At 35.4% G+C, this 23,781-nt stretch overlaps 1 protein-coding gene across 1 annotated transcript in view; it reads left to right on the forward strand.

Annotated features, from left to right (window-relative positions):
* The window catches only part of LOC136026440 (runt-related transcription factor 1-like), a 70,211-nt gene that overhangs the window by 749 nt on the left and 45,681 nt on the right, over positions 1-23,781 (forward strand). The gene's annotated exons all lie outside the window — the stretch shown is intronic.

A 23,781-nucleotide genomic window follows, 5' to 3' on the forward strand; every position in this document is an offset into this window, starting at 1 on the left:
TCTATTGTCATCAGTTTCGCTAAAAGTTTTGGATTTATTTTGCAATTGGAAGTGGATACACTAGTGTTGACTGTGAAAAATCCTTTTTTGTCTAAAGCTTTTGCATTTCGTTTTTATATCATTAGTAACTCGAACCATGATATCTCAAATTACTTATGAATTAAAAATTGTGCAGTCTTTCTTGAAATTCACAGTATCGAGATTTTACCATATCTTGTTTCCTAAAGGGCGTATGTAGTTAATAGAAAGAGGTTTTAGTTGAAATTTTTGTTGCCGGCTACATCGATCTACCTTAGGCAATATTAAGAACTGCCATATTCTGGGTATAAGATTGATATCGATGATCGCAAATGCTTGCAGTATTACTGGTACTTAAAACATTGATAAGAGTTTGAAGAGAAGGATTGTTTTAAAATATAGATTTAAAAGATGACAATAATAAGGTTAAAGTAGCAGTTTAAGACTTAACTTGCTTAAGGGGATATTTCTTTTTCGTGTGGGCGGATATGTTCTATCTGAAGAAAAAGAATGGGCAAATCTCCCTGTTAGTTCCTCGACTGTTACTTTTTACAAAATCTCAAACTGTTGAATCAGAATGCTGAAAGCCCACCATAGTTACCAGATCAAGCTCCAGCAACAATTCCGTACTCTCAGCTAAAAGTTTGGCACATAGAATGAAGATACTTGCTGAACTAAGAGATTTTTCACCAGTAATGGCGACTGAGAAAAAAAGAAGCCAAGTACGATTTTGGGAGGTTGAAGAGATTAGAACACCGTTAAGGGATATGGCCAGAAATGGAAGTGGATCTCTGTCCCCCCCCCCCCTTTTTGGGCAAAAGAGGTTTAAAAGTGCAGTTGTTGCTTACTCGCACAAAAAAAGAGATTGAATGACGAAAATTGTTGTATGCAGGGACGTATCCTGGATTTCTGTTCAGGTAAAATTAACAAAAGAATTTCTGTTCAGGATGGGAGGACGCTACCTAAAGAATAAGGAAAAGGGAACTTACTTCCTTTGTTCTTTTTCTAACGGTCTGAAATATGTGTTTTTTCTTCTTCATTTATTGGTGGTGGGGTCATATCAGATACTCATGCGCTGGATACAGCCTTAGTTATATGTTTAATTAAGCATGGGGAGGGTAGAAGACCCCCCTCCAGTTAACACAAAAGACCTTCGTAAAGAACTGGGGATAATTATTTAAGACTATGAAATTCCATATAATAAAGTCAATCCCTGTTTTAAAAACTGGATATTAAAGTCGTTTTTTCGGGTCATCCATAATGAAGATGCAAACGTCATGCAATTAAGCACCTTCTATCCCATAACCTTACTTCAGTTTATAACCTACAAAGTGTTTGATCCCAGAAAAACAATATCTTTTTTTATTTTAAAGAATTTTCACGATAGATTTGTTGATTTGTCCGCTAGAAGATCGTTCAGAAACTTATCAAGAGCAGAAAAGAAATTTTATCACAATCGTGACAATATCAACCTAGCCCTTAAAACTGAATTAATAAACTGACCTTGAGACTAAAAGCATCCATTCAAAACGATGCCCTTTGGACCACTGATAGATGAAAATCAAAGGTACATTGCCTTAACGCCACATCACAATGATATTTTACTAATCCCAATATTTAGCTTGTGCTCTCTTGAGGCAATTAAACAAACAAAAAGACAAGTTTTTTTTAAATGAAAGTAAGGAGCGACATTAAAACTTGAAACGAACAAAAATTACCCTGTATATGAAAGGGGCTTTTCCTCCTCAACGCCCCAGTTTTTACGCTAAAGTTTGACTCTTTCTCTTAACTCTACATTTTAAAACAGTAAAAAACTTTAGCGTAAAGAGCGGGGCGTTGAGGAGGAAAAGCCCGTTTCATATACGGAATAATTTTTGTTTGTTTCAAGTTTTAATGTCGCTCCTTACTTTCATTTAAAAAAACTTGTTTTTTTCGTTTAATTTCTGGACGTTTTTTAATTAATGCATTTTTTATCTTGGCTCTCCACGCATAAATAATTGAAACGAAATTTGCATATTAATTTTTTTTGGGCTAAATGGCTTTTTCATAGTTTTAATAGGAAGATTTTGGAAAAAAAGGAGCGAGAGAGGAAGCCTAGTTGTCCTACAATTTTTTGATTACTTAAAAAGGCAACTATAACTTTTAATTTTTACGAACGTTTTCATAAGTAAAAAATATACGTAACTGAAGAATTAACTTACGTAGCGAACTTCTATATTCGTATGTTTTTATTGCGTATATGAGGGGGCTCACCCTCGTCGATGCCTCGCTCTTTACACTAAAGCTTAAACTTTGTCCCAATTGCTTAAGAATGACCCCAGAATCACAAAGGCCGTAGAATAAATGGTTGAAATTACTAAAAATACTTTAGCGTAAAGAGCGAGATATTACGAGGAGGTAAACCTCTCGTATGCGTAATAATTTCTGTTCGTTTTAAGTTTTAATGCTGCTCCTCACTTTCAGTAGAAAAAACTTTTCATATTTATTTTTCATTGTTTTTTTAAATAATGCTAGAAAATCCTGCGGCCCCTCCATTGAAAGTCTCTTCCCCAATGAAAAGTTCCTCCATTGAAAGATCCTCCCACGTAACCCCCCTCCCTTCAACTCTCCCCCCAAACCGAAAAAATCCCCCTGAAAACGTCTGTACACTTCCCAGTAACCATTACTATATGTAAACACAGGTCAAAGTTTGTAACTTGCAGCCCCTCCCACGGCGACTGCGGGGTAGTAAGTCGTCCTCAAAGACATAGTTATTAGGTTATTCGACTATGGTGAATAAAATGGCTATCTCAGAATTTTGATCCGGTGACTTTGGGGGAAAACGAGCGTGGGAGGGGGCCTAGGTGCCCTCCAATTTTTTGGTCACTTAAAAAGGGCACTAGAACTTTTAATTTCCATTAGAATTAGCCCTTTCGCGACATTCTAAGACTACTAAGTCGATACGATCACCCCTGGGGAAAAAACAACAAAAAAACAAATAAACACGCATCCGTGATTTATCTTCTGGCAAAAAATGCTAAATTCCATATTTTTGTAGATAGGGGCTTGAAACTTCTACAATAAGGTTCTCTGATACGCTGAATCTGTATCGACTGCTGAATCGTATGACTTTTAGGGGGTATTTTCCCCTATTTTCTAAAATGAGGCAACTTTTCTCAGGCTCGTAACTTTTGATGGGTAAGACTAATTTTGATGAAACTTCTATATTTAGAATCAGCATTAAATTGCGATTCTTTTGATGTAACTATTGACATCAAAATTCCATTTTTTAGAGTTTTGGTTACTACTGAGCCGGGTCGCTCCTTACTACAGTTCGTTACCACGAACTGTTTGATTAGACCTTTTCATAGAAAATTGTTATTGGTAGCAGCCAACCAGAAAATTTTAATTCTAAGTCTGATTGACTCAAATTAGCACCAGCTAAATCTCTGCATTAGTAAAATATCATTGAGAATGGGTCTTCAATGAATGAGTCCTTGTATAAGAGATTAAAAAGTATACGGTTGTGTATGTGCTTATGCTAATGTATCTGTATGCACTCGATTAAATTAACCCACGTCGAACCATCGTACTGCCTTGCGGGGGACAGTGCCTCGCTCTTTACGTTAAAGTTTTCTCAGATCTTTTAAAAAAGCCCTTGTCTTTCTGGATTTATTCCAAAATAATCGGAACAAAAAGTCGAACTTTAGCGTAAAGAGCGAGGTGTTGAGGAGGCGACAAACCCCCTCATATACGTAATAATTTCTGTATGTTTTAAGTTGTAATATTGTTCCTTACCTTCAGTTGAAAAAGATTTAATACTTGTCTAATATATAATACACACTCGAGAACTTGTATCGCGAAGATGTGACAATATCTGGTTTTCACGCTGTTCATTGCGAATCTGTTCCGATTATCTTCGGTTCATTGCGAAACTACACTATAACTATATTCAAATTAAATATTTTGTTGGTATTTTGGTTAGGCTAAGTTAGGTTACGTATTTAATATAATGCGCTCTGGGCGGCCCCCTTTCCACAATTTTTTGGTGGTAGTTTTCATAATTTTGTTACTAAAGTATTGTATTTTCATAATCTTTTGTTTTGTTTCATTAGCATTCACCAAACTTCATTTCTTGAGTGTGTATTATAAAATAGACAAGTATATTTTTTTTAATTTCTTTTTTTGAATACATCCATTTGTAAGATATAAGTTTTTGAAGCCTCTCCCGTAAAAAATTCTGGTCAATCATGCAGATTTAACATTGCAAGTCTCATAATGTGGACCTAGTACGGACCCAAGTCTTTGAATTCCGAGTGCCGACACTTGATTAAGAGGAAGGGATCAAATATAAACAAAATACCAAAATGGGATATGTAAAACAATTTAAATATTTTTAACCTGTTTAAAAATGTTTTAAACATTTTACAATCACACACCGCCGAATAAAGTGTGGTTTTGTATAACTTCGGTTTCACGTCTAACGGACAGATCTGGCATTTCCTCACTTTTGAAATAATTGCTTAAAACAGTTTGCCAAACTCTTGTCAAATAAATTATGAGCGGGATAATGTAGGCTATATGTGAAGCACAGCTTAGATACCAATATAGTTATGAAACCTCCTATCTTGCCCATGAGAAGCTTTTGGTAAAGAGCTCTGAACTTGGTGCCTCCTCCAAGCCCGTGCTCTGACGAGTAGATCGTACTACAACATCATAGGCGGGAACGCAATTTTGTTTTGTTGCATACAATGTGTATTGGTATCTAGGCTGTGCTCTGACTTTTAGATTAACACTGCCAGTTTCCTGTCTCCAGCCGCTAGCTTCGCTACCGCGCATTGTGTCCCAAAAATACATCGAGTTTTCATAACCGTGTTTCGTATCTAAGCTATGATGTGAAGGATCAGAGCGCCATTGAACATACATTGATTTGCTTTGCATATCCTCCTTTTGAGAGCAGCTTGCCAAACTCATTTTTACATTATCTTGCAAGAGTGAAAATATCAGGTAGGACCAATAGGCGCCACGTCAATGATAAGATGGCTGTGATTAAATAGCCAAAAAAGGATCAAAACTTGTCAGGCTATCAGCTAGTTAATTCGGTTTCAAATATTGTATCTCTTTCAATGAAAAATAAGGTTTCACTGAACATTAGGCAATGATCAGTTGGCATACATGTAATGCTTACATGCACATAATCCTTTTTTGACAAATAAACGTATTTATCTCTGTCAAGATTGCGTGTTTCTTTATGTTTTTACTAACTTAATGCTATTTGTTTTGGGAAACCAATCTAGTTCATTGCTTTATTATGAGATTTGTGCATGATCTAATAAATTGGCTTTTGTGGCAGCAAGGGAAGCAATATTGATTGTTTAACACTTGAAAAAAAAATGTTGACCATAACAAATAATCCAATGCTCTAAGGAAAAAATGGGGACACATATAGATGGGGTTTAAACAGGCGATCAGACAGGTGTTATACTTACATCAAGTCTTAACCTCAAATTACAGCTAGTCACTTGTTTGGACCTAAAGACAAACTCGATTAATTAGGCTGATGTTGAGAAAAAGGCGCGGTATATTCTATAAAATGATATGGGAACCTATTGGTATGCTTTAGACGGTAAATATCAATTGTTGAAACACACTAATAATTGAAACACAATAATGAAACACACTAATAATTACTATTACCGAAGACCAAATCCCCATGTGATATAAAGTGACATTTAGCATAGAAACAATATGGGATAACCCTTAAAAAACAAATAAAAAATTATTTGAATAATTAACAAATAAGCATCTATTTGACTTTTCTACAGTCACAAGAATTTTTTTTGTCGGGTAGAGGGGAAATCAAAATTGTATTAAGTCGTTGATAATTGAATTGTATGAAAAATAACATTAATGATAATGATAATAATTTATGTCGCAGCCACTACGCAAGTTAGTAAAGTGTCAACCAAAAATGGAAACATAAAAAAGAAAAACCATGGGACACTCCACAAGCATACGTCAGTTTCAAGAGGTTTTGGATGGAAGTCTGGGTTTAGAGACACCCAAAACTCATAAATCCCAGCTAATTCCGTATACAACATAATACCCTAAAGCTAATACTCAACGTGTTTTCAATATACTCTGCATAGGTATACCCTGGGAAATCTTCCTGTTCGTCAAATAGCATAATTACATCCACTCTATCCCCTACTTGCTAGTTATTCTTCATAATACTCGATTCTCTTTATTCCTTCATTGTTTTACATTTATGCATCAAATGAACAACTTTCCTTACATACACCCACATTTTAAACATGAAAACGAACCTTCTTACATGTAACGACATCACTGTGCTCCCTTCTTTGGCCGATAGGTTACTATCAGCCCCTGGTATAATTCTCCTTTAAACCTCCTTTTCAAACCCACATTCATGATAATAGATTTATGGATTTCCAAGCTGTTTTGACCAGCAATGTTTTTTATGGCACTTGGTATTAACCAAGTGACGTATAGAAATCGCCAATTCTGTCGGTCGGTCTGTCGGTCTGTCTGTCTGTCTGTCTGTCGGTCCCGGTTTTGCTACTTTAGGCACTTCCAGGTAAGCTAGGACGATGAAATTTGGCAGGCGTATCAGGGACGGGACCAGCTTAAATTAGAAATAGTCGTTTTCCCAATTTGACTATCTGGGGGGGGGGGGGGTGAGTGGGGGGCCGGTTAATTCGGAAAAAATAGAAAAAATGAAGTATTTTTAACTTATGAATGGGTGATGGGATCTTAATGAAATTTGATGTTTGGAATAATATTGTGTCTCAAAGCTCTTATTTTTAATCCCGACCGGATCTGATGACATTGGGGGGAGTTGGAGGGGGGAACCAAAATCTTGGAAAACACTTAGAGCGGAGGGATCGGGATGAAACTTAATGGGAAAAATAAGCACAAGTCCCATATACATGATTGACATAATCGGAACGGATCCGCTCTCTTTGGGGTAGTTGGGGGGGGGGGGGGTAATTCTGAAAAATTAGAAAAAATGAGGTATTTTTAACTTACGAACGGGTGAACGGATCTCAATGAAATTTGATGTTTAGAAGGATATCGTGTCTTAGAGCTCTTATTTTAAATCCTGAACAGATCTGGTGACATTGGGGGGGAGTTGGGAGGGGGAAACCTAAAACTTGGAAAACACTTAGAGTGGAGGGATCGGGATGAAACTTGGCGGGGAAAATAAGCACAAGTGCTAGATACATGATTGACATAAACGTAACGAATCCACTCTCTTTGGGATAGTTGGGGGGGGGGGGGGGGGGGTTCTGAAAAATTAGAAAAAATGAGGTATTTTTAACTTACGAACAGGTGATCGAATCTCAATGAAATTTGATATTTAGTAGGATATCGTGGCTCAGAGCTCTTATTTTAAACCCGACCAGATCTGGTGACATTGAGGGGGGGAGTTGGGAGGGGGAAACCTAAAACTTGAAAAACACTTAGAGTGGAGGGATCGGGATGAAACTTGGTGGAAAAAATAATCAGGAGTCCTAGATACATGATTGACATAACCGGAACGGATCCACTCTCTTTGGGGTAGTTGGGGGAGGGGTTAATTCTGAAAAATTAGAAAAAATGAGGTATTTTTAACTTACGAACGGGTTATCGGATCTCAATGAAATTTGATATTTAGAAGGATATCGTGTCTCAAAGCTCTTATTTTAAATCCTGACTGGATCTGGTGACGTTGGGGGAAGTTTGGGGTGGGGGAACCTAAAATCATGGAAAACGCTTAGATTGCAGGGATCGGGATAAAAATTGGTGGGAAAAATAAGCAGAAGTCTTACATACGTGATTTACATAATTGGAACGGATCCGACCTATTGGGGGGGGGGGTTAATTCTGAAAAATAAGAAAAAATTACGTATTTTTAACTTACGAAGGAGTGATCGGATCTTCATGAAACTTCATATTTAGAAGGACCTCGTAACTCAGATCTCTTATTTTAAATCTCAACCGGATCAAGCGTAATTGGGGGGGGGGGCAGCTGGGGGGGCAGAAATCTTAGAAAATATTTAAAGCGTTGAGATCAGGATGAAACTGGATGGGAAGAATAAAAACCTGCCTAAGATACGTGACTGACATAAACGGACCGGATCTGCTCTCTTTGGTGGAATTGGAGGGGGGGGGGTAATTTTGAGAATTGAGGTATTTGTAACTTACGAAAGGGTGACCAGATCTTATTGAATTGTGATATTTAGAAGGATCTTGTGCTTAGAAGATTCTTATTTTAAATTCTGACCAGATCCTGTGACGTTGGGGGGAGTTAGAGGGAGAAACCGGAATTCTTGGAAAACGTGAAAATTGGGGTATTTTTATCTTACGAATAGATGATCGGATCTTAATGAAATTTGATTTTTAGAAAGAATTCATGTCTCAGAGCTCTTATTTCAAATCCCGACCAGATCATTTGACATTGGGGGGAGTTGGAGGGGGAAATCTTGGAAAAACACTTGGAGTGTAGGAATCGGGATGAAGCTTGGTGGATAGAATAAACAAATGTCCTTGATACGTGATTGACAGAATCGTATTGGATTCACTCTCTTTGGGGGAGGGGTTCAGTGATTTGGCGAGTTTGGTGCTTCTGGACGTGCCAGGACGATGAAAATTGATAGGCGTGTCAGGGAGCTGCACAATTTGACTTGATAAAGTCGTTTTCCCAGATTCGACCATCTGGGGGGCTAAAGGGAGAGGAAAGATTAGAAAAAATTAGGTATCTATAACTTACGAGTGGGTGATCGGATCTTAATGAATTTTGATATTTAGAAGGACATCGTGACTCAGAGCTCTTATTTTAAATCCTGACCGGCATTAAGCCTCTTATTTTCCTTTTTAAATCAATCTGTTGATTCATAGAATTTTGTTAGAGCTCATACCATATGATCTCTTGGCTCTTAGCTCTTCTCGCCTCGTCACAAGTGCCATATGAGCTCTTAGCTCTTGTTTCATAGAGTCTGCCGCTCTCTGGATATGACATTAGACAAGATCAAAGAAAATGGATTTTCCTGGTTATTATAGTTTTCTGGTCGAATAGTTGTGGGCACCAAGTTATGGCTAATTATAGAAAAAGCCAAGACAGATAGTCTGATTGAGTGAGAGGCAAATCTGGCATTAACCCCATTATTACAATTGTATAAAAAAGATGTTAGTTCATTTGTTAACAGATCAGATCCGTCAATGCGTCATTCCTAGGGCAAAAGGTAGATAGTTTTATTTTTTATTACATCCTATACGTGTCTTCGACTACGTACTAAAATGTTTCCCTTAGTTAGTATTGGCATGTTATGTCCTAGAATATGTTATAGAGTATGTTATATCCTTGATTTTACCTGTACATATATCACTGTACCGATTTTCATAACATAGGATTTGGTTCTTTGTTTTTATTAAATAAAAAAAACAAGTTTTTTTTTTAACGGAAAGTAAAGAGCGACATTAAAACTTAAAACGAACAGAAATTACTTCGTATGTGAAAGGGGCTGCTTCCTCATCAACGCCCCGCTCTTTACGTTAAATTTTGACTCTTTCTCTTAACTCTACTTTTTAAAACAGTAAAAATTTTAGCGTAAAGAGCGGGGCGTTGATGAGGAATCACCCTTTCACATACGAAGTAATTTCTGTTCGTTTTAAGTTTTAATGTCGCTCCTTACTTTCCGTTAAAAAAACTTGTTTTTTTATATTTAATTTCTGAACGTTTTTGAATCAATGCATGTTTTAATTTTGGCTCTCCGCAGATGAATAATTGAAACTTAATTTGCATATTTATTTTTTTGGCTAAATGACTTTCTCATAGTTTTGATTGAACGATTTTGAGAAAAAAAGGAGCGGGGGAGGAGGTCTAGTTGCCCTCCGGTTTTTTGGTTACCTAGAAAGGCAACTAGAACTTTTAGTTTTTTACAAATATTCTTATTAGTAAAAGATATACGTACTTACGTAACAAACTTCTGTATTCTCATGTTTTTATTATGTATATGAGGGGGTTCACCCCTCGTCAGTACCTCGCTCTTTACACTAAAGCTTAAATTTTGTCCCAGTTTCTTAAGAATGACCCCCGAATCACAAAAGCCGTAGAATAAATAGTTGAAATTACCAAAAACACTTTAGCGTAAAAAGCAAGGTATTAGGAGGAGGTGGCCCATCATATGCGTAATAATTTCTGTTCGTTTTAAGTGGTATTAATTCCGCCCCTTACTTTCAGTTGAAAAGACTTTTTCATATTTATTTTTTCATTGTTTATTATTTAAATAATGCTAGAAAATTCTGCGCTCTCTTCATGGAAATTTTCTTCCCCCATGATAAATTCCTCCAAGGAAAGTTCCCCTAACATATCCCCCTCTTTTCACCCCCCCCCCCCCCCCTCTCAAACCAAAAAATCCTCCTGAAAACGTCTGTACACTTCCAAATAACCATTACTATATGTAAGCACTGGTCAAAGTTTGTAACTTGCCACCCCTTCCACGGGGACTGTGGGGAGTAAGTCGTCCCCGAAGACATAGTTATAAGGGTTTTTAGGCTACGCTGAATAAAATGGCTATCTCAGAATTTTGATCCGGTGACTTTGGGAAAATACTTAGCGTGGGAGGGGGCCTAGATGCCCCCCAATATTTTTGGTCACTAGAAAATAGCACTAGAACTTTTCATTTCCTTTAGAATGAGCCTTCTTGCAAGATTCTAGGACCATTGGGTCGATACGATCACCCCTGGGAAAAACAAACAAACAAATAAACACACACACGTGATCTGCCTTCTGGCAAAAAATACAAAATTCCGCATTTTTGTAGATAGGAGCTTGAAACTTCTACAACAGGGCTCTCTGATACGCTGAATCTGATGGTGTGATTTTTGTTAAGATACTATGACTTTTAGGGGGTGTTTTCCCCTATTTTCGAAAATATGGCAAATTTTCTCAGGCTCTTAACTTTTGATTGGTAAGATTAAACTTAATGAAACTTATATACTTAAAATGAGCATTAAAATGCGATTCCTTTGATGTAACTATTTGTATCAATATTCCGTTTTTTTTAGAGTTTCGGTTAGTTTTGAGCCTGGTCGCTCCTTACTACAGTTCGTTACCACGAACTGTTAGATGATTTTTATTGCAAGTATAACTATTGTTAGTATTAACTATCTATTTTAATAGTATATTTTTAATAGTTAAAATTAACTATTGTTAATTTTTATAACTATTGTTATAAAAATTCCGTTTTTTAGAGTTTTGGTCGCTCCTTACTACAGTTCGTTACCAAGAACTGATTGATTAATCAAGTGAGTTTTATTTTCATAGTTCGAACTCTTTTTGGCATTCGTACTTCGGGTTTTGTCTATGCTTGTTTGGGCCCTTTGTTGTCTACAAGGAATTGTCTCTCAATATATGCGTGTCTTTCCAATAGTATTTATTAATCCTTATAAATATCCTTATTTGGCATACCAACTTTGTCCTGTAATATTTTAATTTGAGGTGTCGAAACATTTCCTTAAATACAGTTTTCAAGCGTTTATTTCTGCATAAGCAATCAGGAAAAATTACTTCTGAGGGGTTCATGTTTGGTGACATTAATTTAAAAAAAAATCCAAATAAGAAATTTTTCAAAGAAAAGTAAAGGCCATATTAAACATAAGATCAGCAGAAATTAAAATCTATAATGACTCCAACCTAAAAGAACAGAAATAATATAAACAAACATAGGAAACAAAGATACGACATATAAATGAATACCAGCCGTAGAATAAATAGTTGACATTACTAAAAATACTTTAGCGTAAAGAGCGAGGTATTAGGAGGAGGTGAGCCCCTCATATGGGTAATAATTTCTGTTCGTTTTAAGTTTTAATGCTGCTCCTTACTTCAAGCTGAAAAAACCTGTTTCATATTTATTTTTTCATTCTTTTTTTTAAATAATGCTAGTAAATCCTGCGCTCCCTTCATGGAGATTTTAACAAAAGAGGGAATAGTTGTGGGAAAAGTGGAAGTCATGGCCAATTGTAGAAAAAAGCCAAGACAGATTGTTGAAATAAGTGGGCAGTTCTTCCCCCATGACAAATTCCTTGATGGAAAGTTCCCCCAGTATATCCCCCTCTTTTCAACCCCTTCCCCCAACCAAAGAATCCTCCTGAAAACACCTGTACACTTCCCAATAACCATTACTATATGTAAGCACTGGTCAAAGTTTGTAACTTGTAGCCCCTCCCACGGGGACTGTGGAGGAGTAAGCCGTCCCCAAAGACATAGTTATAAGGTTTTTTGACTATGCTGAATAAAATGGCTATCTCATAATTTTGATCCGTTGACTTTGGGAAAATAATTAGCGTGGGAGGGGGCCTAGGTGACCTCCAATTTTTTTGGTCACTTAAAAAGGGCACTAGAACTTTTCATTTCCGTTAGAATAAGCCCTCTTGCAACATTTTAGGACAACTTGGTCGATACGATCACCCCTGGGAAAAAAAAAAACAAAAAAAAAAAAAACAAATAAACACGCATCCGTGAACTGCCTTCTGGCAAAAAATACAAAATTCCGCATTTTTGTAGATAGTAGCTTGAAACTTCTACAACAGGGCTCTCTGATACGCTGAATCTGATGGTGTGATTTTTGTTAAGATTCTATGACTTTTAGGGGGTGTTTCCCCCTATTTTCTAAAATCACACAAATTTTCTCAGGCTCGTAACTTTTGGTGCGTAAGACTAAACTTGATGAAACTTATATATTTAAAATCAGCATTAAAATGCAATTCTTTTGATGTAGCTATTGGTATCAAATTTCCATTTTTTTGAGTTTTGGTTTCTATTGAGCCGGGTCGCTCCTTACTACAGTTCGTTACCACGAACTGTTTGATAGATCAGGTGTCTTACTTCTGGACTGCCCATAGCATCACCTTTGGACCCATCTGTAGACTACTACTTAGGTTATGGCTTAGGAACATATCCGGTTAATTTTTATAAAAGCGACGTTCGTATAAACTTTGGAAACTGGGGGAAACTTATTTGATTAAAAATTGATCCTGTTTAAGAATCAGAAGTGATTAGAAGGCAACTAACCCCCACACGGTCTCTTTTCCCCAAATGTATCGGGTCAAAATTTTAGATAGGCATTTTGTGCAAACTATTTCAAATGTAAAAAAAACCTATGATTTTGGGTTTGAGCCACACCCCTCCCACCTTTCAGCTCTCGGAGAAAGGGCTATAAATTTTTCTAACGTTGACGTATAAATTCTTATAGAATGCGTGGTCGTATAAAATTTGGAAGAGGCTACTTCGATTGGAAATCAAAAATCATTATGGCCATTTTACGAGTCTAAAGTAATCAGAGGGTAACTGGTTAACCCCCCCCCCCCCTGACACGCTTTTCTCCCAAGAGAATCTGATTAAAATTTTAAATAGCCATTTTGTTCAAAACCGTCCAAAATTGAAATAGCTATAACTAAGCGGTTGAAAAATCCTCAATGTCTCCCACGGCAGGGTTTGAAACTTTTGTATGTTGTCCATTCTTAGCATATATTGTCTTAAGGAAGGGTGGACTTAAAAACTTTGGAGGGGTCTCTTTTGGTTGGAAATTGAAACTTCTAATTCGTTTACTAAGCCCCCTTCTCCTCAAAGGTATCCAGTCAAAATTTTGAGGGAGACCAAAATCGTCCAAAGGCCAAATAACTATGCCTCCAGGACTGAAACCTCCTTCCAGCCCTCAGGGTAACAGCTTTGAGTTATGCATGCTGTTTATTGTCACTTTAATAATCTGTTTACTTTAATAATTTGTTTACTTCTATGTTTCGTTCACTTCGGTACTTTCTTTGCTTTGATGCTTTGTTATTTTGATGCTAGTTTTTGGTACTTTGGGAAACTTCGATGATGAAAAAAAAAAAACAATTGATTTTGAAATGGAAAATTGTGAATAACTTAACACTTTGGCAATCAAAAACGAAAAGAAATAAATAAAAAAAACTTTCCGAAAAAATTATTATTCAAAGAAAAGTAATGGCCATATTAAACTTAAGATCAGTAGAAATAAAAATGTATAATATATCAAGTCCAGAACGAACAGAAAGTAAATAAGCAATCATAACAAACAAACACACAACAGGTACTTATATAAATGAATAAATAAATCTAAAACGAGTAAAACTTAAATTCAAGCTTAAAACAAACATAAATTACTGCAAACAAGAGTTTGACTACATCTCATTCTCTAACGGTAAAAGTCTAAGGCCTAGCGTCATTGGTACTTTTTACTCGTTTTGCTTGTTTTAATATTCCTTTATTCATTTAGGTTAGTACCTGTTACATGTTTGTTTGCTATGATTATTTATGTAGCTTTTGTTTGTTTTGCATTTATCCACTGCTTAATACTAAAAGAATTTTGTTCGTTTTAAGCTTGAATTGCATATTCGATTTAAGGTTTACTCGTTTTAAGCTTTATTTCAAATTGATAAAAATAGTCACTCCCATACCTGCACTGGTAGAAGGGGTATCACAGCATACATACTTTGCCTCTCAGGGGAAGGGGGGGGGGGTCTTATTAGATCTAACTGTTCTAATAAACACGCTAATATTATTAACCAACAAAAATTCTTGGAATCTTGCAAATTTGAAAATCTTATTCGCAAGTCTTTAATTAAAAATGACCTTACGAAATATTATAAAAAACCAATAGATATTAACACATAGCCTGTCACAAAAGGACCTATAAGATGAGCAGCGAAATAAGATAGGCTGGCATTAAAAACGTATTTTAAAATGAATTCCTTTCATTTCAATCAATTGCCTCGTTTCATCTCAATTTATTTATCAGTCCTGGTTGAACTTCGCTGAGGTAAGGATGCTGGGACTGTTTTGAAAAACTGTTCATTTTAGTTTTATTAATTTTATCTTCTTTTAAGTTGTTCTTTCTTATTTGTATTGCTGAGGACGGCCTTTGGACATAGGGCCGAAATATTCATTCTAATTTTTCCCCCACTGTCTTAAAAAAATTCCCTATTGTTCTTCTTGTTTTTGGTGTTTGACATCCAACTGTCCAGAAAAAAAGAAATATGGCATGAATGTGTAGGTGTTTATAAGGTCACTCCCATACCTACACTAGTAAAAGGGTGTCACAACATACCTAACTCGCCCCAAGGAGGATCTTAATAAACAGTCAAAAAAGAAATTTTGTATGTTTGTGTATGTGTTAATAATTTTTATTATGTATGTGTTTTAAATTATGTGAAAATATAATTTGCTAATATTTCTTATTTCAACTTTATGAAACCGTGCCAATTTCAAAAAGAAAATATATTCAATTATTATTGTTCTTGGTCAATCTAGCTGAATTGTAACCACCAACTCAGGGGACATTCAACCTCTTTGACTGCATTGAAATACTTGCATTATCACCACTAGTACAATTTAAAGACAATCAAATTATTGACTTGCCCCCCCCCCCCCCAACAAAAACAGTTAACTAGAATGGTATGACAAACTATTGACAGATTTTGAAAGGTGAGCGATGATACTAAATTTCATGACAATCACCTTATTGACTCGCCTTCTAATAATAACGACAACGATCCAGAGTGGATTGATAATTTTTTTAAATGTTACTTTGGAAAGGCGAATATGACTCCTCCCAGTATATCAATGGATATTACCCCAGCTTTCTTTAAAATTAAAAAACTACACAGTTAGATTATAAAAAACGCCATGTCAGCCATATTGGACAAAGACTGAACGAGAGGGCGATGTGAGTGTATTACCCCTTGGGCACGACCGCATTTTAGATCGAGATGTAATGTGTACAATAGAGGCAACATCTTGATCTATTCAGATGGAGAAACTCCTTTAAATTCAATTGTAATAGTAGGAGGGAGGGTTTTTTCAACATTATGTTCCGAGTGTATGCAAGGCAGATTATTGTTGTTATATTTTCTATGTATTTTTTAACATTTTGGACCCCTGCCCACGGCCAGCCCGGTAGGGGATCCAGCCTTCAGCTGGCCGCTATCAGTGACATCCATGCCCTCCTGGGGGGGCTTATCTAAGTATATTTTAAAGTGTAATATCTCTTACTAAAAATATTGTATATTTACAAATAAAAAATATTTTTTAAATTGTTATATTTTTTGATAAGAAATGTTGTATATCATAAAATTAATTTTTAAACTTTAATTATTTATAGATTGATTCTTATAGATTTTATAGATTGATTTTTACACTGTAATTTTTTTTGTGTTGGTTAAAACTATTATTTATTTATTGTAAAAAATAAAAAAAAACATGTATTATTCTAACTTTGTTGTTATTGTTCTTGAGCGCCGTAGTAATAGGAGTAGGATTGATAGGGAAATTATTTATTCATTGGACAACTACAGTTCACACTTAGTTGTATTCCAGATGTTGAAGATGTTGACTACGATATGTATCAATTTAAAACACCATTCATATCGTTTCTTTGTGGTCTGTCAATGTCGGGCGAAACAGCAGTTTTAACAAAATTAAAACAATTCGTAATCAAATATTTTGGGATATTTCGAACGGTGTTTGGCAAGAGTCCTGTGATAAGACAATGGTCACAAAATTCATACCAGGACTTGACGTATCCAACACTATTGGACCAACTCTTGGTCGATTATTCATGATTCAGCTGAACCCCTTGAACAATAGTTTCAAGAAATGCTACAATTACTCACTGTCCGTTCGCATCATGAAAAGATTTCCATAGCCCTAGTTCTACACAATTTCTTTCCTCAGAGCAAATGTATGAGAATACTTGGTTTAAATTGTACCTACTATATCATTTACAGGGTTGTTCGTGATTCAAGTTCTCTAATAACTCTCAATAAACAAAACATCCCAGTGCTCCAAAAGTTCTACTTTCAGCATACAGTCAGGAAACAAATAAACCCTGTGGTTACATTCTATTGGATATCAATCAGAATACGCCCGAGGGTTTGAGTGTTGTCACAGATATTTTTGACAATGAAATTACTGTATATCGTCCAGTGAACAGCAAAAAGGTCACTAGTTGCCATAATGAAACTGACAAAACTACATGACAATAGACATAAATTTTCCGTTCTAAGCAGCTCAAAGTTGGCACTTGGGAAAGCCATACTCAAACATGATGTTGACAAAGAATTCATTAACCTCATATCTGAACTTTGTTTAAAGTTAACCGAGGAATATGTTCAATTGCAAGAAGTAGTTAAGCAACATACAAAGCAACATCATTCCATTGCACGTGCCCTAGCAAGAAGCAATAATGAAGGAATATATTTTAAATTTAAAAAAAACGTCTTCTGCTAATGGGTGGTAGCTTTTTTTATTTTTTACTGCCAAAAAATACAGAACTTGTAAACAGTTTTCTCTATAAAAATGGCTGAAGCCTACAAATTGACACCAATAGAACTCGCCCTTTCACCAATGGAACAGTTTGAGAACAATCTCAGTAAATTAATTAATAATTTATCGATCATAAGAAACTACTTTTACTTCGAGATATACTTCGACGAGTGGACAGGGATAAACCCTTTCAAATGAGCCCGTTCAATGTAAATATCATTGATAAAAAGGAAATGCCTGATCAAGATCTTAGAGCAACAACACAACCAAAGGAAAAGATTCAATATTCTCCAATATTTTGCCAAGTGTTGAAGACCTACTGCCGCCCTCATATGGTCAATGAAGAAAGAGTCTTAACATATCTCATGTAAAATGAACACATTCAATTTGATAGTAAAAAGAAAAGAATTATTATTCTATTGAAAAGTTATAAGCTATTTGATTTAATATATGATATGGTTACAAATCCTAAGGGCTTTTATCATTTGACAACTTTCATTGAACTTCCCGAAAAGTCTTATTATAAATAAGCTAATTCTGAAAAAAATTAAAGGAGTAGAGTAGTCTAACATTAAAAGAACAAGAAGAAGATTTTAAATCAATCATGAAAAATACTGGCGCACCTACCTCTAATACTAGCAGTAGTAGTTGAAACAATGATTTGATGAGTTCAGCAGTGGAGAGACCGATTCGAAAACTTATTAATAACAGCTTATCACCGTCAACTCCAACTAGTATGCAAAAGGTAGCAGACACTGCACTACGTGTTTGCGTTCAAAATGGTTGAAGTTTTGAATTGTTTTATGAAAATATTGGTGAAGTAGGAAGTGTAAGTTCTCCCCACCACGCTTTCTAAAGTCACTGGACTTCGAAAAGGGCTAGCGAAAGTGTATAGAAAAAATGAACCAAGTCACAATCTACATCGAAATCTTAGGGTTCGTGGTAATCATTAGTGAAAAACTAAGGTCTTTTCCCCACTGCATATAATGCAAGCAGATATTTAAATTCTAAATAAGTTTCGAAAGTGTCAAAATACATCCTGCAAATATATTCTTCTTGCAGTCAGTGTCTTTAGTCGCTATGCGTATAGTATTCCATTGCGGTCAAACAGAGATGTTGAAGTTGTTAAAGCTATAGAAAGTATTCTTGACCAAGATCGCTGTAGAAAAATTCAAAAGGATCGATGTAGTGAATTTTTTAATCCACATATAGAGAAGATATTGTTGAAATATAAAACAATGCTCTATCATAGTCATATTCATACAAAGGCTGCACTAGTCGAACGATTAATAGGGACTATTTGATCTTATTTCAAGATATTTTACATTGAAAAACACTGCTGTTTTTACTCAAGATTTAGATAAAATCATGTAAATTTATAATCAACGTCCCCATCTTTCTCTGTCAAATATTAGTCCTCAGCCCATTCTAGTTAACTGTTTTTGTTGGGGGGGGGGGCAAGTCAATAATTTGATTGTCTTTAAATTGTACTAGTGGTGATAATGCAAGTATTTCAATGCAGTCAAAGAGGTTGAATGTCCCCTGAGTTGGTGGTTACAATTCAGCTAGATTGACCAAGAACAATAATAATTGAATATATTTTCTTTTTGAAATTGGCACGGTTTCATAAAGTTGAAATAAGAAATATTAGCAAATTATATTTTCACATAATTTAAAACACATACATAATAAAAATTATTAACACATACACAAACATACAAAATTTCTTTTTTGACTGTTTATTAAGATCCTCCTTGGGGCGAGTTAGGTATGTTGTGACACCCTTTTACTAGTGTAGGTATGGGAGTGACCTTATAAACACCTACACATTCATGCCATATTTCTTTTTTTCTGGACAGTTGGATGTCAAACACCAAAAACAAGAAGAACAATAGGGAATTTTTTTAAGACAGTGGGGGAAAAATTAGAATGAATATTTCGGCCCTATGTCCAAAGGCCGTCCTCAGCAATACAGATAAGAAAGAACAACTTAAAAGAAGATAAAATTAATAAAACTAAAATGAACAGTTTTTCAAAACAGTCCCAGCATCCTTACCTCAGCGAAGTTCAACCAGGACTGATAAATAAATTGAGATGAAACGAGGCAATTGATTGAAATGAAAGGAATTCATTTTAAAATACGTTTTTAATGCCAGCCTATCTTATTTCGCTGCTCATCTTATAGGTCCTTTTGTGACAGGCTATGTGTTAATATCTATTGGTTTTTTATAATATTTCGTAAGGTCATTTTTAATTAAAGACTTGCGAATAAGATTTTCAAATTTGCAAGATTCCAAGAATTTTTGTTGGTTAATAATATTAGCGTGTTTATTAGAACAGTTAGATCTAATAAGACCCCCCCCTTCCCCTGAGAGGCAAAGTATGTATGCTGTGATACCCCTTCTACCAGTGCAGGTATGGGAGTGACTATTTTTATCAATTTGAAATAAAGCTTAAAACGAGTAAACCTTAAATCGAATATGCAATTCAAGCTTAAAACGAACAAAATTCTTTTAGTATTAAGCAGTGGATAAATGCAAAACAAACAAAAGCTACATAAATAATCATAGCAAACAAACATGTAACAGGTACTAACCTAAATGAATAAAGGAATATTAAAACAAGCAAAACGAGTAAAAAGTACCAATGACGCTAGGCCTTAGACTTTTACCGTTAGAGAATGAGATGTAGTCAAACTCTTGTTTGCAGTAATTTATGTTTGTTTTAAGCTTGATTTGCATATTCAATTCAAGTTTTACTCGTTTTAGATTTATTTATTCATTTATATAAGTACCTGTTGTGTGTTTGTTTGTTATGATTGCTTATTTACTTTCTGTTCGTTCTGGACTTGATATATTATACATTTTTATTTCTACTGATCTTAAATTTAATATGGCCATTACTTTTCTTTGAATAATAATTTTTTCGGAAAGTTTTTTTTATTTATTTCTTTTCGTTTTTGATTGCCAAAGTGTTAAGTTATTCACAATTTTCCATTTCAAAATCAATTGTTTTTTTTTTTCATCATCGAAGTTTCCCAAAGTACCAAAAACTAGCATCAAAATAACAAAGCATCAAAGCAAAGAAAGTACCGAAGTGAACGAAACATAGAAGTAAACAAATTATTAAAGTAAACAGATTATTAAAGTGACAATAAACAGCATGCATAACTCAAAGCTGTTACCCTGAGGGCTGGAAGGAGGTTTCAGTCCTGGAGGCATAGTTATTTGGCCTTTGGACGATTTTGGTCTCCCTCAAAATTTTGACTGGATACCTTTGAGGAGAAGGGGGCTTAGTAAACGAATTAGAAGTTTCAATTTCCAACCAAAAGAGACCCCTCCAAAGTTTTTAAGTCCACCCTTCCTTAAGACAATATATGCTAAGAATGGACAACATACAAAAGTTTCAAACCCTGCCGTGGGAGACATTGAGGATTTTTCAACCGCTTAGTTATAGCTATTTCAATTTTGGACGGTTTTGAACAAAATGGCTATTTAAAATTTTAATCAGATTCTCTTGGGAGAAAAGCGTGTCAGGGGGGGGGGTTAACCAGTTACCCTCTGATTACTTTAGACTCGTAAAATGGCCATAATGATTTTTGATTTCCAATCGAAGTAGCCTCTTCCAAATTTTATACGACCACGCATTCTATAAGAATTTATACGTCAACGTTAGAAAAATTTATAGCCCTTTCTCCGAGAGCTGAAAGGTGGGAGGGGTGTGGCTCAAACCCAAAATCATAGGTTTTTTTTACATTTGAAATAGTTTGCACAAAATGCCTATCTAAAATTTTGACCCGATACATTTGGGGAAAAGAGACCGTGTGGGGGTTAGTTGCCTTCTAATCACTTCTGATTCTTAAACAGGATCAATTTTTAATCAAATAAGTTTCCCCCAGTTTCCAAAGTTTATACGAACGTCGCTTTTATAAAAATTAACCGGATATGTTCCTAAGCCATAACCTAAGTAGTAGTCTACAGATGGGTCCAAAGGTGATGCTATGGGCAGTCCAGAAGTAAGACACCTGATCTATCAAACAGTTCGTGGTAACGAACTGTAGTAAGGAGCGACCCGGCTCAATAGAAACCAAAACTCAAAAAAATGGAAATTTGATACCAATAGCTACATCAAAAGAATTGCATTTTAATGCTGATTTTAAATATATAAGTTTCATCAAGTTTAGTCTTACGCACCAAAAGTTACGAGCCTGAGAAAATTTGTGTGATTTTAGAAAATAGGGGGAAACACCCCCTAAAAGTCATAGAATCTTAACAAAAATCACACCATCAGATTCAGCGTATCAGAGAGCCCTGTTGTAGAAGTTTCAAGCTACTATCTACAAAAATGCGGAATTTTGTATTTTTTGCCAGAAGGCAGTTCACGGATGCGTGTTTATTTGTTTTTTTTTTTTTGTTTTTTTTTTTCCCAGGGGTGATCGTATCGACCCAGTTGTCCTAAAATGTTGCAAGAGGGCTTATTCTAACGGAAATGAAAAGTTCTAGTGCCCTTTTTAAGTGACCAAAAAAATTGGAGGTCACCTAGGCCCCCTCCCACGCTAATTATTTTCCCAAAGTCAACGGATCAAAATTATGAGATAGCCATTTTATTCAGCATAGTCAAAAAACCTTATAACTATGTCTTTGGGGACGGCTTACTCCTCCACAGTCCCCGTGGGAGGGGCTACAAGTTACAAACTTTGACCAGTGCTTACATATAGTAATGGTTATTGGGAAGTGTACAGGTGTTTTCAGGAGGATTCTTTGGTTGGGGGAAGGGGTTGAAAAGAGGGGGATATACTGGGGGAACTTTCCATCAAGGAATTTGTCATGGGGGAAGAACTGCCCACTTATTTCAACAATCTGTCTTGGCTTTTTTCTACAATTGGCCATGACTTCCACTTTTCCCACAACTATTCCCTCTTTTGTTAAAATCTCCATGAAGGGAGCGCAGGATTTACTAGCATTATTTAAAAAAAAGAATGAAAAAATAAATATGAAACAGGTTTTTTCAGCTTGAAGTAAGGAGCAGCATTAAAACTTAAAACGAACAGAAATTATTACCCATATGAGGGGCTCACCTCCTCCTAATACCTCGCTCTTTACGCTAAAGTATTTTTAGTAATGTCAACTATTTATTCTACGGCTGGTATTCATTTATATGTCGTATCTTTGTTTCCTATGTTTGTTTATATTATTTCTGTTCTTTTAGGTTGGAGTCATTATAGATTTTAATTTCTGCTGATCTTATGTTTAATATGGCCTTTACTTTTCTTTGAAAAATTTCTTATTTGGATTTTTTTTTAAATTAATGTCACCAAACATGAACCCCTCAGAAGTAATTTTTCCTGATTGCTTATGCAGAAATAAACGCTTGAAAACTGTATTTAAGGAAATGTTTCGACACCTCAAATTAAAATATTACAGGACAAAGTTGGTATGCCAAATAAGGATATTTATAAGGATTAATAAATACTATTGGAAAGACACGCATATATTGAGAGACAATTCCTTGTAGACAACAAAGGGCCCAAACAAGCATAGACAAAACCCGAAGTACGAATGCCAAAAAGAGTTCGAACTATGAAAATAAAACTCACTTGATTAATCAATCAGTTCTTGGTAACGAACTGTAGTAAGGAGCGACCAAAACTCTAAAAAACGGAATTTTTATAACAATAGTTATAAAAATTAACAATAGTTAATTTTAACTATTAAAAATATACTATTAAAATAGATAGTTAATACTAACAATAGTTATACTTGCAATAAAAATCATCTAACAGTTCGTGGTAACGAACTGTAGTAAGGAGCGACCAGGCTCAAAACTAACCGAAACTCTAAAAAAAACGGAATATTGATACAAATAGTTACATCAAAGGAATCGCATTTTAATGCTCATTTTAAGTATATAAGTTTCATTAAGTTTAATCTTACCAATCAAAAGTTAAGAGCCTGAGAAAATTTGCCATATTTTCGAAAATAGGGGAAAACACCCCCTAAAAGTCATAGTATCTTAACAAAAATCACACCATCAGATTCAGCGTATCAGAGAGCCCTGTTGTAGAAGTTTCAAGCTCCTATCTACAAAAATGCGGAATTTTGTATTTTTTGCCAGAAGGCAGATCACGTGTGTGTGTTTATTTGTTTGTTTGTTTTTCCCAGGGGTGATCGTATCGACCCAATGGTCCTAGAATCTTGCAAGAAGGCTCATTCTAAAGGAAATGAAAAGTTCTAGTGCTATTTTCTAGTGACCAAAAATATTGGGGGGCATCTAGGCCCCCTCCCACGCTAAGTATTTTCCCAAAGTCACCGGATCAAAATTCTGAGATAGCCATTTTATTCAGCGTAGCCTAAAAACCCTTATAACTATGTCTTCGGGGACGACTTACTCCCCACAGTCCCCGTGGAAGGGGTGGCAAGTTACAAACTTTGACC

Source organism: Artemia franciscana, chromosome 4 (assembly GCF_032884065.1).
Source record: "Artemia franciscana chromosome 4, ASM3288406v1, whole genome shotgun sequence".
NCBI lineage: Eukaryota > Metazoa > Arthropoda > Branchiopoda > Anostraca > Artemiidae > Artemia > Artemia franciscana.